Genomic DNA, 12,735 nt, shown 5'->3' with positions numbered 1-12,735 from the left:
AAGTTGTTTCTTGTATCCATTACTCCCGATGCGGTCTCCTCTACATTGGGGAGACTGGAGCCTCCTCGCAGAGTCAAGTCACAGCGCTTGAGGGAACATCTCCAGGACACCCGCAATAATCAACCCCATCTCCCTGTGGCCCAACATTTCAACCTCCCCTCCCACTCTGCCAGGGACATGCAGGATCTGGGCCTCCTCCATCGCCGCTTCCTCCCCACCCGATGTCTGGGGGAAGAACGCCCCAACTTCTGCCTCGGATACATTCAACCCCAGGACATCAATGTGGTCTGCACCAGTTTCCTCATTTCCCCTCCCCCCACCTTACCTGAGTTCCAACCTTCCAGCTGAGCGCTGTCCTCAGGACCTGTCAATCTCCCTTCCCACCTATCCGCTCCACCCTCCTCTCTGACCTGTCACCTACGTCCCCAACCCCATTCACCTATTGTACTCTTTGCTACCTTTGGCCCAGCACCCCCCAATTTATCTCGCCAACCTGGAAGCGTCCTGCCTCTATTCCTGATGAAGGGCTTTTTCCCGAAACGTCGATTTTCCTGCTCCTCGGAAGCTGTCTGACCTGCTGTGCTTTTCCAGCACCACTCTGATCTAAACTCTGGTTTCCAGCATCGACAGTCCTCACTTTTGCCTACCCAATAAACCCAGTGTGCCGATTTCACATCAACAAACTGACACAAGTAGACACAACGTCTACAGAAACCCTAGCACATTACTTTACATTAAAGACGTCTGGGAAATGATGTCCAGACAACTCAACCCTCTCAGCATCATGGTAGCCCACAAACCTCCCAACACACTTAAACAGCGGCTAATGAACCTGAAATACCCGATACAAACAACCAGCAAACGAATGTTATTTACACAATACCATACAAGGAAATATATACATGAACTCTGCCACACAGGTCTCTGTGGCAAGAAATGCTGGGATGAGATAAGGAAGATTTTTTTCAGCCAAAACGAATCGGCACTGACTGGACAGCCATTTAAAATCAACGCTGTCTGCCCAGGATGGAAGACCCGAAGGGATGAACAGTTTTCTTATTTCCTGAAGACTTACAAAGCTGAGACTGGGTTTTGGTGTTTGTTCCCTTTCCACTCCCAAGAGCCGCAGTGGTTGGGGCGGTGAGTTGGGGAAAGTGAAATGTGCCCGTGAGCAGCGTGTGGGGCTATTTCAGCTTCCCCTCCTCTGACAGCGCTGTGACTTGACTCTGATGTTCTCAGGGACATTTCCTGACGCGAGACAGTGAAAGGTTTCTCATTCCCGCAGATCGGGAATTCAAACCGTATGCCGGCTTCAGGACAATGAGAAGATTAATTGGGGTGTGTGAAGAAACTTTGAGCTGCATTTCAAACAGGTAGGTGGAGTCAGATGCATCATCCATTGCGCCCCGGTCCTGTGCGTATCTTCCGCCACCATGCTGCAGAGTTCTGACGTTACTACGGACATGCGCAGCAATGGGTTCATTCACAAAGTGAACAACCAAAGATAATCACCGTCACTGCTTCCCTTCCATAGTCCCAACTTTGTGAAGCAGTATCTTTCACTGGCAAATAAAACACCTTTGTCCTCAGGTGCCTGCTTAACTTCGATCACGACTTCACGCCCCACACTGTTCTCGTCTCATTTCCAAACTCTTGGCTCATCGCCTCAATAGCAGCTCTGTGGGTATCTGCTTGTTCCATCCTGACAGGGAGTGGGCTACAGATTCCCGACCAGTCCCAATGTGATTGAAATATTTCAACCCGTCCACTGATTGCATTTAAAAAAAAACCCGTCGAGCAATCTCCCTTTTCTTTTGATGTCGTTTCTCAACTGTAGTCGGCAGGGTTCACACCTGCGTGGGGGAACCGCAATGGATTTCATGTCCATCGCATTCACCACTCGGCCCACCAATACAGAATCACACTGACAGCTTCATTTCCCAGGTCTCTCTGCCTGTGGAGCTGCGAAAGAGTAAATCATTGCAGAGTTTGTTTGAATCCAATCACTTCACAGGTTTCGAAAGGGTTAAATATCTGCAAATGGCGAGTCTGGGTGTTTCATCCCGAAAGATGAAATGGACGTTCAGTCAAAAACAGAAATTGCAGGAGCAACTCAGCAGTTCAGGCAGCATCTGTGGAAAGAGAATCAGAGACAACATTTCAGAACTCGTTTTTTACCTCATCCAAGTACAGCCAAACCTGCTGAGTTTTTCCAGCAGTTTCGCTTTCTGTCTCGGATTCTCAGCATCCGCAGTCCTTTACGTTAGAAATTCAATAAATTCAGAAACCCGTTTGTGCTGCCTCAGTGGAAAAGATTTCCGTTTGGGAAACATTTACCTGAAACCATGAAAAACGTGCACATTCGCAGCCAAGAAAGCGGTAGGAGCGAGAACAAGTAGCACTCCGTCCCTGGCTGGTCTCGAACCACCAACCTTTCGGTTAACAGCCGAACGCGCTGACCAATTGCGCCGCAGAGACAGGTCCCAGCACGGCTGGCAAAGTGTCTTTGAGGAACCTACTATTCAATTCATAATTCAACCCGCCCCGCCCAAAATTACCATTATCTTCTATCAGTTTTAATTTTCCATAATAAAGCCTTGGACATTCATTATGGAGACATGGGGACAGCCTGATCCCACCATCTGCAGGCACATCCATGACACTAGGAACGAGCTCTCCTACACCGGGGCCATCGCCCTCCAAGCCTTTCAGTGTTTTGCCTCTTCCCGAATTTTCTCATTGGCCCCGAGCCGAGAATGGGTTTGAATTCCTGATGTGCAGAGAATTCTTTCAATGTCTCGGGTCAGTTCATCTCCGGAGAATATCAGAGTCAATCGGCCTCTTAAACAAGGGGACGGTGTCTGGACTGTCACTGCTCAGTCGGACAGTTCATCCTTCATTCTCCTCGAATTCCACTTCCCAAAGAGTTTCTAAAGATTCACAAAGCTGGAGACTGGGATTTGTGTTTTACTTCCTGAACATTTTTCCACCTGCTAACTGACAATATTTTGCCAAAACCTCTTCCCCATTGTAACACATGCATCATGTTCAGGGATCAGCAATTTCCATTTTGTGGAGACATTCCCAAGTTTGGGAATGTTCTCTTTGGAGCAAAGATGGTTAACTGGAGATTTCCAGGGGCTGTTGTCAATGATGGGAGAAGACGTGATGTTTTCGCTGCTCGTTGGATGCTGCCTGAACTGCTGTGCTCTTCCAGCACCACTAATCCAGTATTTGGTTTTCAGCATCTGCAGTCATTGTTTTTACCTCGTTGATTTAAACCCGACTGCGAATCCTCTTGCAAGGATGCCTGCCTTGAAGAATTTTTCCTCCTCTCTCGACAAGAATCTCTGGGGGTCCCTCTCCCACTGCAACTCCCAGGTCATTTCCTCTGCTCTGAAGCTCTTCAACCATGTTGTGAAACAAACTCGGTACCACAGCCACATTTGCCTAGTTTCAAACTTCCAGCTCAGTTACTGTCTCCTTGACTTGTCCGACCTGCCTATCTTCTTTTCCACCTATCCACTCCACCCTCTCCTCCTTGACCTGTCACCTTCATCTCCTCCCCCACTCACCCATTGTACTCTATGCTACTCTCTCCTCACCCCCACCCTCCTCTAGCTTATCTCTCCATGCTTCAGGCTCGCTGCCTTTATTCCTGATGAAGGGCTTTTGCCCGAAACGTCGATTTCGCTGCTCGTTGGATGCTGCCTGAACTGCTGTGCTCTTCCAGCACCACTAATCCAGTATTTGGTTTTCAGCATCTGCAGTCATTGTTTTTACCTTAATGATCAGAAGAACCTATTGCCACTGACTCGGGTCAGTTACCAGAGGACAGGGATTGCAGTTCTTTAATGGAAAGCAGCATTTGTGTGGAACAAACACAGCGAATACTGCAGAAAGCCAACGGGTCGAGTAGCATCAGTGGAAAGGTAAACAGAGCCGACGTTTTGAGTGTGCTACGGTTTTTGTTCAGAACTCAGTGTTTTGCCTCTTCCCGAAGTTGGTCCAGGTCTGTGTCTCAATTGACAAACACATGGCAAGTGCAGTGCGGCAATGTGAAGTTATAGCCTTTGCTGTTTAAAAGAAAAGCAGTGCATTGTTGAAATGGTGACATATTGGAATGTGGAGGAAGTGAGGACTGGAGGTGAAATTCGAAAAATGTGGCACTGGAAAAGCACAACAGGTAGCATCTGAGGAGAAGGACAGGGAACGTTTCGGGAACAAGCCCTTCATCAGGAATGATGTATGGATGTACTAAGGGGTCTCAGATTCCTTCCAAACCAGTCAATGCCAGTTGTCGGGCAGATGCAGCAGGCAAGTGGTATATTACGAAGAGGAATTGAGTTCAGAAGTGGAGACATTGAACATATTTAAGGCTAAGTTCATCTGAGTTTTGAACAACAAAGAAGTGGATGCTTATCGGGGGAGGTAAGAAAATGGTTTTAAGACCAGTACAGGTCATTCACAGAGTCTGACAGCACTGAACAGACCCTTCATCCAACTAGTCCGTGCTGAGTATGTTCTCAAACTAAACTCGGCACACCTACCAGTGTTTGGCCCATAAACCTTCGAAACTTTCGTATTCATGTACTTATCCAAATATCTTTTCAACGTTGTAACTGTACATGTATAAAATCATGAGGGGCATGGATAGGATAAATAGACAAAGTCTTTTCCTGGGGTGGGTGAGTCCAGACCGAGAGGGAATGGGTTTCGTGTTAGAGGGGAAAGATACAAAAGAGACCTAAGAGGCAACTTTTTCACGCAGAGGATGGTACGTTTATTGAATGATCTGCCAGAGGAAGTGGTGAAGGCTAGTACGATTGCAACATTTAAAATGCATTTGGGTAGGTGTATGAATAGGAATGGTTTGGAGGGATATGGGGCCGTGTGCTGTCAGGTGGGACTAGATTGGGTTGGGATAGTTAGTCGGCATGGACAAGTTGGACCAAACAGTCTGTTTCTGTGCTGTACATCTCTATCTCAATGTTCAACATACTCAGTGACCTGGCCTCCACAGTTTTCTGTGACAATGAATTCCATAGATTCACCACTCTCTGGCTAAAGAAATTTCTCCTAATCTCCATTCTCCCTTTATGCTAAAGCTATGCCCATGGGTATTAGTCTCTCCTCCCAATGAAAACATCTTCCCAATATCCAATCTGTCCAGGGCGTTCAATGTTCTGCACGTTTCAGTTAGATCCCCCTTGAATGTGGGCCTGTTAATCAGCATGAACCAAACCCTTCAGGATGAGGACATCCGTGATGAGATTCAACAAAGTGAGAATGGAGGGTGAGAGTGTGGGGTGGAGATTTTCAGCTTTAAGGGAATAAGGTAGGAAAGAAAGTTTAATATAAATTATAATTGATCAGATGAGCTGATGGGCCAAGGAGTAGTGGATGGAGTTTAATTTAGACAAATATGAGCTGTTGCATTTTGATGAGGCAACTCAGGGCAGGACCTATGTGGTTAATGGTAAATTAATGGAATTCTGTGCTCAAGGAAGCAGTAGAGGCAGCTTCATTAAGACACTGTTGGATGGGTTTTTTGCGTGGAAAGGGAATTAAGGGAAGTTGGGATAATGCAATTAGGAGGTGCTGAGACGATTGATCGATCCGCCATGATTTTAATGAATGGCGGAGCAGGGTCGATGGGCCAAATAGCCTACTCCTTCAATTACTTTGAAACGATAACCCTGCGTTTCCCATGGCCAACCCACCTAACCTGCACATCCCTAAACACTGGGCAATTTACCACAGCCAATCCAAATCAAGGCCAATGAGCAATGGAGTGATGTGGAAACCAAACACCAGAGAATGAGAGAAAGGGACAAGAAGAATAAATGTACTAGCAATCAAAACTGGATTCTAACCATCACAAAAAATAAGACTAAAAGCTCAGTCTGTGAATGTGTGAAGCATTGTAACAAAAGCGAATTAATTGACTGCACACATTGTAGAGAATAATTATGATCAGAGACTCCTTACAGAGATATGGCTTCAGAATGACAAGGATTGGATCCGGAATATCGAGGGGATACGTGGCATTCAAGTCGACTGAGAGGCTCAGTAAAGGTGGAGGGTGGGCACTGCTAATCAAAGCACTGATAACATGGTAGTCTGGTGTCAGCTCGGATTTCAGGTCCTGATTTCTGTGTCCTCTGATCTCCCTGTTCCCACAGAGTTAAATGTTGTCTGTTCTCAGCTCTGCTCGATTTCTGTTGAAGCTTTGACCCCCTTTTGCACCATCTGGAGCAATAAAATATTCTGAGCCTCCTGGGAATGAGACCTTATCTAAACCCTTTCTGATTTTAAAAAACTCTATAAGGTTCACTGTCAACTTCCTCGGCTCCATTGGAAAAATGTCCCAGCTTCTTCTTAATTCAATCCCTCTATTCCCTGCAACACGCTGGTAATGTCGCGAATAGGGAATTGCATCAAATCACATAAATGTACTGTCTGAAACAATCTAGCTGTGTTCTGGCCTGAGATATTGAGAGTCCCTGGTGTAAGTAATTACGAATGCAATAATTTTGGTCACAGAATTGAACAATCATTTTGCAACAAAGGGGTCTACTTTGATAAGGAGGTAGTGGTCATTTCTAGGGTAAGTGAACAGTTTGTAGATCAGGGAGATGAGGTTCCGACACTTGGGAGGGGCAAGAAATGACTGTGATAAATAAGACAAAGACCTGTGGATGCTGGAAATCTGAATCAAAAACTGAGAACACGGGAAAAACTCAGCAGGACTGGAAGCATCTGTGGAGAGAAAGCAGAGTTAAAGTTTCGATTCCAACAACCCCTCTTCAGGATTCTGAAATAGTTTGTGAGAACCCCTTAAGTCACCTGCCCAGCTTTAAGACCACAATACTCAGGAGCAGGATGAGGCCATTTGGCCCATCGAGTCTGCTCCACCAGTCGATCATGGCTGATATGTTTCTCTATCCCATTCTGCTGCCCTCTCCTCATAACCCTTGACCCCTTATTAATCAAGAACCTATCTCTGTTTTAAATGCCTTCAATGACTTGGCATCCTCAACCCTTCTCCTAGTGGAAACATCATCTCCACGTCCACACTGTAGAGTCATAGAGTAGCACAGCGCTGCCTGACCCACTGTGATCTCCAGCATTTGTTGTTTTCAGGAAGGATTCCAGCATCTACAACAACGCGCTTCTAAATTTTGTGCCCAGTTGGTTAGCTCTCCCTGGATGCCGTGAGATTTAACCTTACAGAACAATCCACTGCGTAGTACAATTAACAAAGTTCCCAGCCCCCACCTCTTTCTGCACACATGGGCAGCACGATGGATCAGTGGTTCGCACTGCTGCCTTACAGCGCCAGGGATCTACTTTCCATTCCAGCCTTGGGGCGACTCTCTGTGTGGAGTTTGCCCATTCTCTCTGCCGGGTCTGCTGGGTTTCCTCCGGGTGCTCTAGTTTCCTCCCAACATCTAAAGGTGTTCAGTTTCGGGAGAAGTGGCCATACTAAATGGGCCCATAGTGTGCAGTAAGTGTAGTGGAATGGGATAGGGGGAATGTGTCCACATGAGTTACGCTTTGGATGGTCGATGAGGACTTGTTGGGCTGAATGGCGTGTTTCCACATTGCAGGAATTCTACGTGGCATTCCCCCAACTCCAGAGTCTCAGGAAGTCTTGGCTTTTCCCATGGACAGTGTGGGGGAGGGAAACAATGTTTTACACGGGAGTAAGGTTCTGTGAGTGTGAAGCTAAAAGGAAACGCAGTGCATTGCTTGAGCTGTTTTCCCTGGTATACCAGAGGCTGAGGGGTGATCTTACACACATTTATAGAATCATGAGAGGCATGGATAGGGTAAATAGACAAGGTCATTTCCCTGGGATGGGAGAACTCCAGAACAGGAGGATAATATGTTTGAGGTGAGGGAGGCAAGTGTAAGGAATGATCTGCCGGAGGAAGTGATGGATGTAGGTCCAATTATAACATTTAAACGGCATCTGGATGGGTATATGAATAGGAAGAGTTCAGAGGAATATGGGCCAAGTGCTGGTAAATGAGACGAGATTAATTTAGGCTATCTGGTCAGCACGGATGAGTTGGACTGAAGGACCTGTCTCTGTGCAGTGTATCTCTGTGACTCTGGCTTGCCCGTAATGTTTGCCCTGCCTGTGTGTTCAGTTTCTGTCTGGTGTCGGTGTCAATGCCTTGATATCTCATTTCCTCCATCTCCCCACTTCCACCTCCCCAGATGTTAACCATTTCGTGTCTGGTTGTTTCTCAAGAAGCTGCATTGAAGGTCCATCCTGAATTAACACTTTTTTTGCTTCCCAAAATCAGACTTTCTCACTCCTAGATGTCGTGAAAGATACTAACTTTCAGGTGGAGGTATCTAAAATTCTAAGGTGTCTGTCTTGATGTTTTCACTTTTCGGTCTCTGTAAGATCCTGAATCAGTACCGTCGGGAGGATTAGTTTGAGCGGAGTGAGAATAGAGGGGTGAGAGGGGGTGGGATGGTGCTTTCAATTTTGTGGAAAAAGAAAAGAATGTTCTGCAGAAAGTAGAATTGCTTGTTAGGAATTTATAACCTGGACTGACTGTAATGACTTTTGTCATCTCTTTTTACAGATTATTTGAAGATCTGAAGATGGACGTTTCAATATCAATAGATGAAGTGCTTTGCCTGAAACATTGACTCTGCTGCTCCTCAGATGCTGCCTGATCTGCTGTGCTTTGACTCTGAATCTCCAGCATTTGCAGTCCTCAATTTCACGTCAATGTCTGGCAGTCACTGAATCCTTCGGGACTATAACAAGTTTCGACTATGATTCTGTGAAAAGGAACCAAGCTTTTTGATTCCTCTTTCAGTACGTTTTCAGCATCAGTGAGACTGAAAGAGAGACCCGACTGTTGCAGCACTCTGATTGTGGAGCCAGTAAATGTTATACAGACTGGGAAGTGGAATTCACGGCAGGGAGGTGCTGTCCACGCGTTTGTGTGCAGCTGAAGCTTCTGTCATTGAGAAACCCAAGGAATCCCATCCCGTGGAGAAACCATGAAAATGTGACAACTGTAGGAAAGGCTTCCGTTTCCCATCTGACCTGGAGACTCATGGGCTCAGTCACACCGGGGTGAGACTGTTCTCCTGCCCTGAGTGCGGAAAGACCTTCAGCATTCCTACTCTCTGCAGAGCCACTAGGGGGTCCACACAGGCGAGAGGCCATTCTCCTGCCCCAAATGCGGGAAGACCTTCAGCTATTCCTCTGTCCTACTGACCCACCGCAGGGTCCACATATTAGAGAAGCCCTTCAGCTGCTCCAAGTACGGGAAGGCCTTCAATGATACCTCTGCCCTGCTGAGGCAACATTGGGTCCACACCGGGGAGAGCCCATTCTCCTGCCTCAAGTGCGGGAAGGACTTTACCCAGGCATCCCACCTTCGGGTCCATACGGGGGAGAGGCCCTTCCCCTGCCCAGAGTGATGGAAGGCCTTCAGCAATTCCTCCCAACTGCTGAGGCACAGATGGGGAGAGGCTGTTCACCTGCCCCGAGTGGAAGCGGAGGTTCTCATCATTCTGCACCTTGCAGAAGCACCAGCGCGCACACCAGTGCTCCCAACAATCTTATTCTGCTGGTGAAGCTGCTGTGGGCCACTGCGAGGACTGAACTCCTGCACATTCTGACAGTACTGATAATGGGAGAGTCGGTCTTTTTTTTTGTTTTATGCGGTCGTGCTCCCCCACCCCTGCAACTTTGCTTCCATTGGGCACTGCTGCTCTTTGAGACCAGGAGCTGTTCTCTCTAGATTCTACTGTCCAGTTAAAGAATTGTTGGCTCTTTCTGGGAATGAGTCCCAGCCTGTAAGAAATAGCTGAATACTGGGGTGTCTATTCACATTCAGCAGTGACTTTTAAATTAGATTTACAGTTACGTGTCTGTGAAACAGTCATAGTCCAAAGATTGCACAAAGGCTTGGCAATCCATTGTTGGAAACTGTTTGCTTGAAATGGTAAGTTTAAAAAAAAATTCTTTCTTAATTTGCCGCTAAAGTCTCTGTCTCTGAGATGGTGGGGGACTTGATCAAAGGGTTTAAATAATTGCTATTAATGAGATTATCATCTTTAACTTTGTCCGAGAAAATTTGCCATATTTATAATTTGGTTGTTGTTTAAATTATAATGTTGATGTGCAAGATCTGTTCTTCATCAAGTCTGGTTCGGGACAGTTGAGAAATTGAGGGAAATTGCATGTTTAAATTTCACTGTGTTGTGGATCTGGTGACAGTGACATTCAGTTGTATTGGGTTGCTTACCCTCAGTTGTAGTGTATTCCACTCCAACTATTCACTGTGGTAGTGAGTTCCGCAGTCTCACCACACTCTGAGGTTTGTCATGAAATCCTTAGTAGAGAATTGTAAGGGAAAATGTTGACGAGGGCAGAATATAGGGTCTTAACTGTAAATGCCAGGAGGACATTCGACAAAGTAAAAACATGACAATGTAGAGACAAATAAAGAACTTTGACAGCAATGAGGAGGTCACACGTCGGAGTTCAAGATAATGGTCTTGACAAAAAGAAAAAGTACTCTGCAGATATTGGATATTGTAATTAAGCAAGTTTCTAGATGCTGTAGTTGGTTGAATACAATAATAAGAGATTAAATAACCAAAACCACTCATGTAATTTGATGTCGGTAACCATAAAGCAAGTGCATATTATTGATTGATATAGGCCAATTGCGTGCAAGTAAGCCATTCAGCCCATCGAGTCAACATTGACTGACCGTCCAACCCAGAACCAGTTCGTTACCCACCACCACATGCTGGTCTCTAAAGAAGTGAATTTCAAAGACTCGAGAACACTTGAGAGAAATAAAAAAACTCTCCTATCTTAAATGGGAGACTAGTCTCTGGCTAGAATTTAGTTGACATTACATGTACAATAAGTCCTCTCCAGTTGTTGTACAGCTCCATTGGATCATCTGTTTCTTGTAAACTCAAACTGATACAAGCCCAGCCTGACATCCTCTTGTCCCCGATTATAAGTTGAGTAAATGAGCGACCCTTGACCTCACTGGCATGACAAAGGATGCCCTCAATCCAAGTTGACCTTAACTGTCCAACCTCTTAACCCCCACGCCACAATGTGGTCAGCCGCACCTCAGCCCTGAACGAGAGCAGAGGAACTGAATAGACAGCAGTGAGGTGGACATTGCATTCTCAGGGAATATTGTTCAAGTGTGAAATTTGTTCAGCTCACATTTGGATCACTGCAGGGACTATGTCTCCTGTCATTTCAATGTCTTTGATCCCAATAACAGTCTAGTTTTGTTGTACATTGTGTGTGTTTTATCTGTGTGTCACGACATGATTTTCTGTTGCTGTCATTCCCATTAGGATGTGTGAATTCAGTACCAGATAATAGTCTCAGTTCTGAATTTTCCTTGAGGATTGGTATAGTACGGACTAAGTGTCAGTCAGAATGGAAGAAGGTCGACTGTTTATTTAACCCTTTGCTGTCCTTCCCCTGGGACTGTATGAATGGGGAAGTGTAGAGGAAGTTTTACTCTGTATCTAACCCAATGCAGTCTCTGTCTTGGCAGTGTTTGTTGGGGACAGTGTTGAGGTAGCTTCACTTGCAATTGAAGAGTAGAGGAAGCTTTATTCTGATTGTCATCCCATGCGGTCCTTGTCCTGGGAGGTTTAGATGGCATCTATAATTGAAGTGAATGCAGACTTGGCTGTGGGAGTGGAGGGTACTTGTACCTGAGCACACCCATCTTTGAGATTGCTGTGCTGATCAAGACAATCTCAGACACCTTCATGCACTTTTCCAAACAACCACAGGGTGGTTAAGGATGGGTATAAATGCTGGCATTGCCAGCGATGCCCACACCCCATGCATGAATAAATACTTTCTGTTTAAAAGTTACATTCACGTTCCAAACCCTCTAATGTATGATTACATACATGGAAAATTCCTGCCTGCTGGAATTTCATTTTAAAACATAGGAATGTGTCAACCATGTAGAAATATAACAAGAACAACAAATGGAGAATTTAACAGGTAATGAGCAGGACCAGAATGCTGAGTCAGCCTGACCCCTAAGGCTGAGAGAGTTCTCCCAGATGTTGAAGTTACACTGGTGCCTTTTACTCTTGCAGCTTCCCCAAAAGTTTGTCCCTGATGTAAGATCATTCAATGACCCGAAGTACGAACTGTTTTTAATCTCCATAACTGGTGCCAGACTTGCTGAGTAATTCCAGCGCTTCTGCTCTACCCTTGTATGGGATTTGAGCTTCCCTAAGTCAGTGTAATGAAGAACTGCAGATGATGGAGATCTGAAACACAAAAATGCGTCAAATACTGGAGAAATCCAATAGGACTGGCAGCACATGTGGAGAGAGAAGCAGAGTTAGCATTTCAAGTGCTGTGACCCTTCTTCACAACTGTTCTGGACTCAAGCCAGGATATTGTCTTTGTTTCTTTCTCTCTCTCTCCACCAGTGTTGCCAGACTGGCTGAGTTTCTCCAGCAATTTCTGTTATGACACTTTCACAAGGTTGATGTTTGTTATCCATCCCTAAGTGCAAGGTGTCTTGCTTGTGCTAATTCAGAGGGCAGTTTAAGAGTCAACCACATTGCTGTGGGTCTGGAGTCACATGTAAGTCAGACCATGCAAGGATGGCAGTTTCCCTCATGAAAGGACATTGGTGAACATGGGTTTTTAGGACAATTGACGTCAGTGCCATCGATACC

At 45.8% G+C, this 12,735-nt stretch overlaps 1 protein-coding gene across 2 annotated transcripts in view; it reads left to right on the top strand.

Annotated features, from left to right (window-relative positions):
* Positions 1 to 8,632, top strand: part of LOC140460361 (uncharacterized) — a 35,513-nt gene extending 26,881 nt beyond the window's left edge. For both annotated transcript variants that reach the window (XR_011954024.1, XR_011954022.1), the window contains exon 2: positions 8,607 to 8,632. The gene's annotated coding sequence lies outside the window, so the exon portion shown is untranslated. The remainder of the gene's footprint in view (positions 1 to 8,606) is intronic.
* The last annotated feature ends 4,103 nt before the right edge of the window (positions 8,633 to 12,735 follow it).

The sequence above is a fragment of the Chiloscyllium punctatum genome, chromosome 36, assembly GCF_047496795.1.
Source record: "Chiloscyllium punctatum isolate Juve2018m chromosome 36, sChiPun1.3, whole genome shotgun sequence".
NCBI classification, from domain to species: domain Eukaryota; kingdom Metazoa; phylum Chordata; class Chondrichthyes; order Orectolobiformes; family Hemiscylliidae; genus Chiloscyllium; species Chiloscyllium punctatum.
The sequence above is the reverse complement of the archived record's forward strand: the minus strand, read 5'-3'. Positions and strand labels throughout refer to the sequence as shown.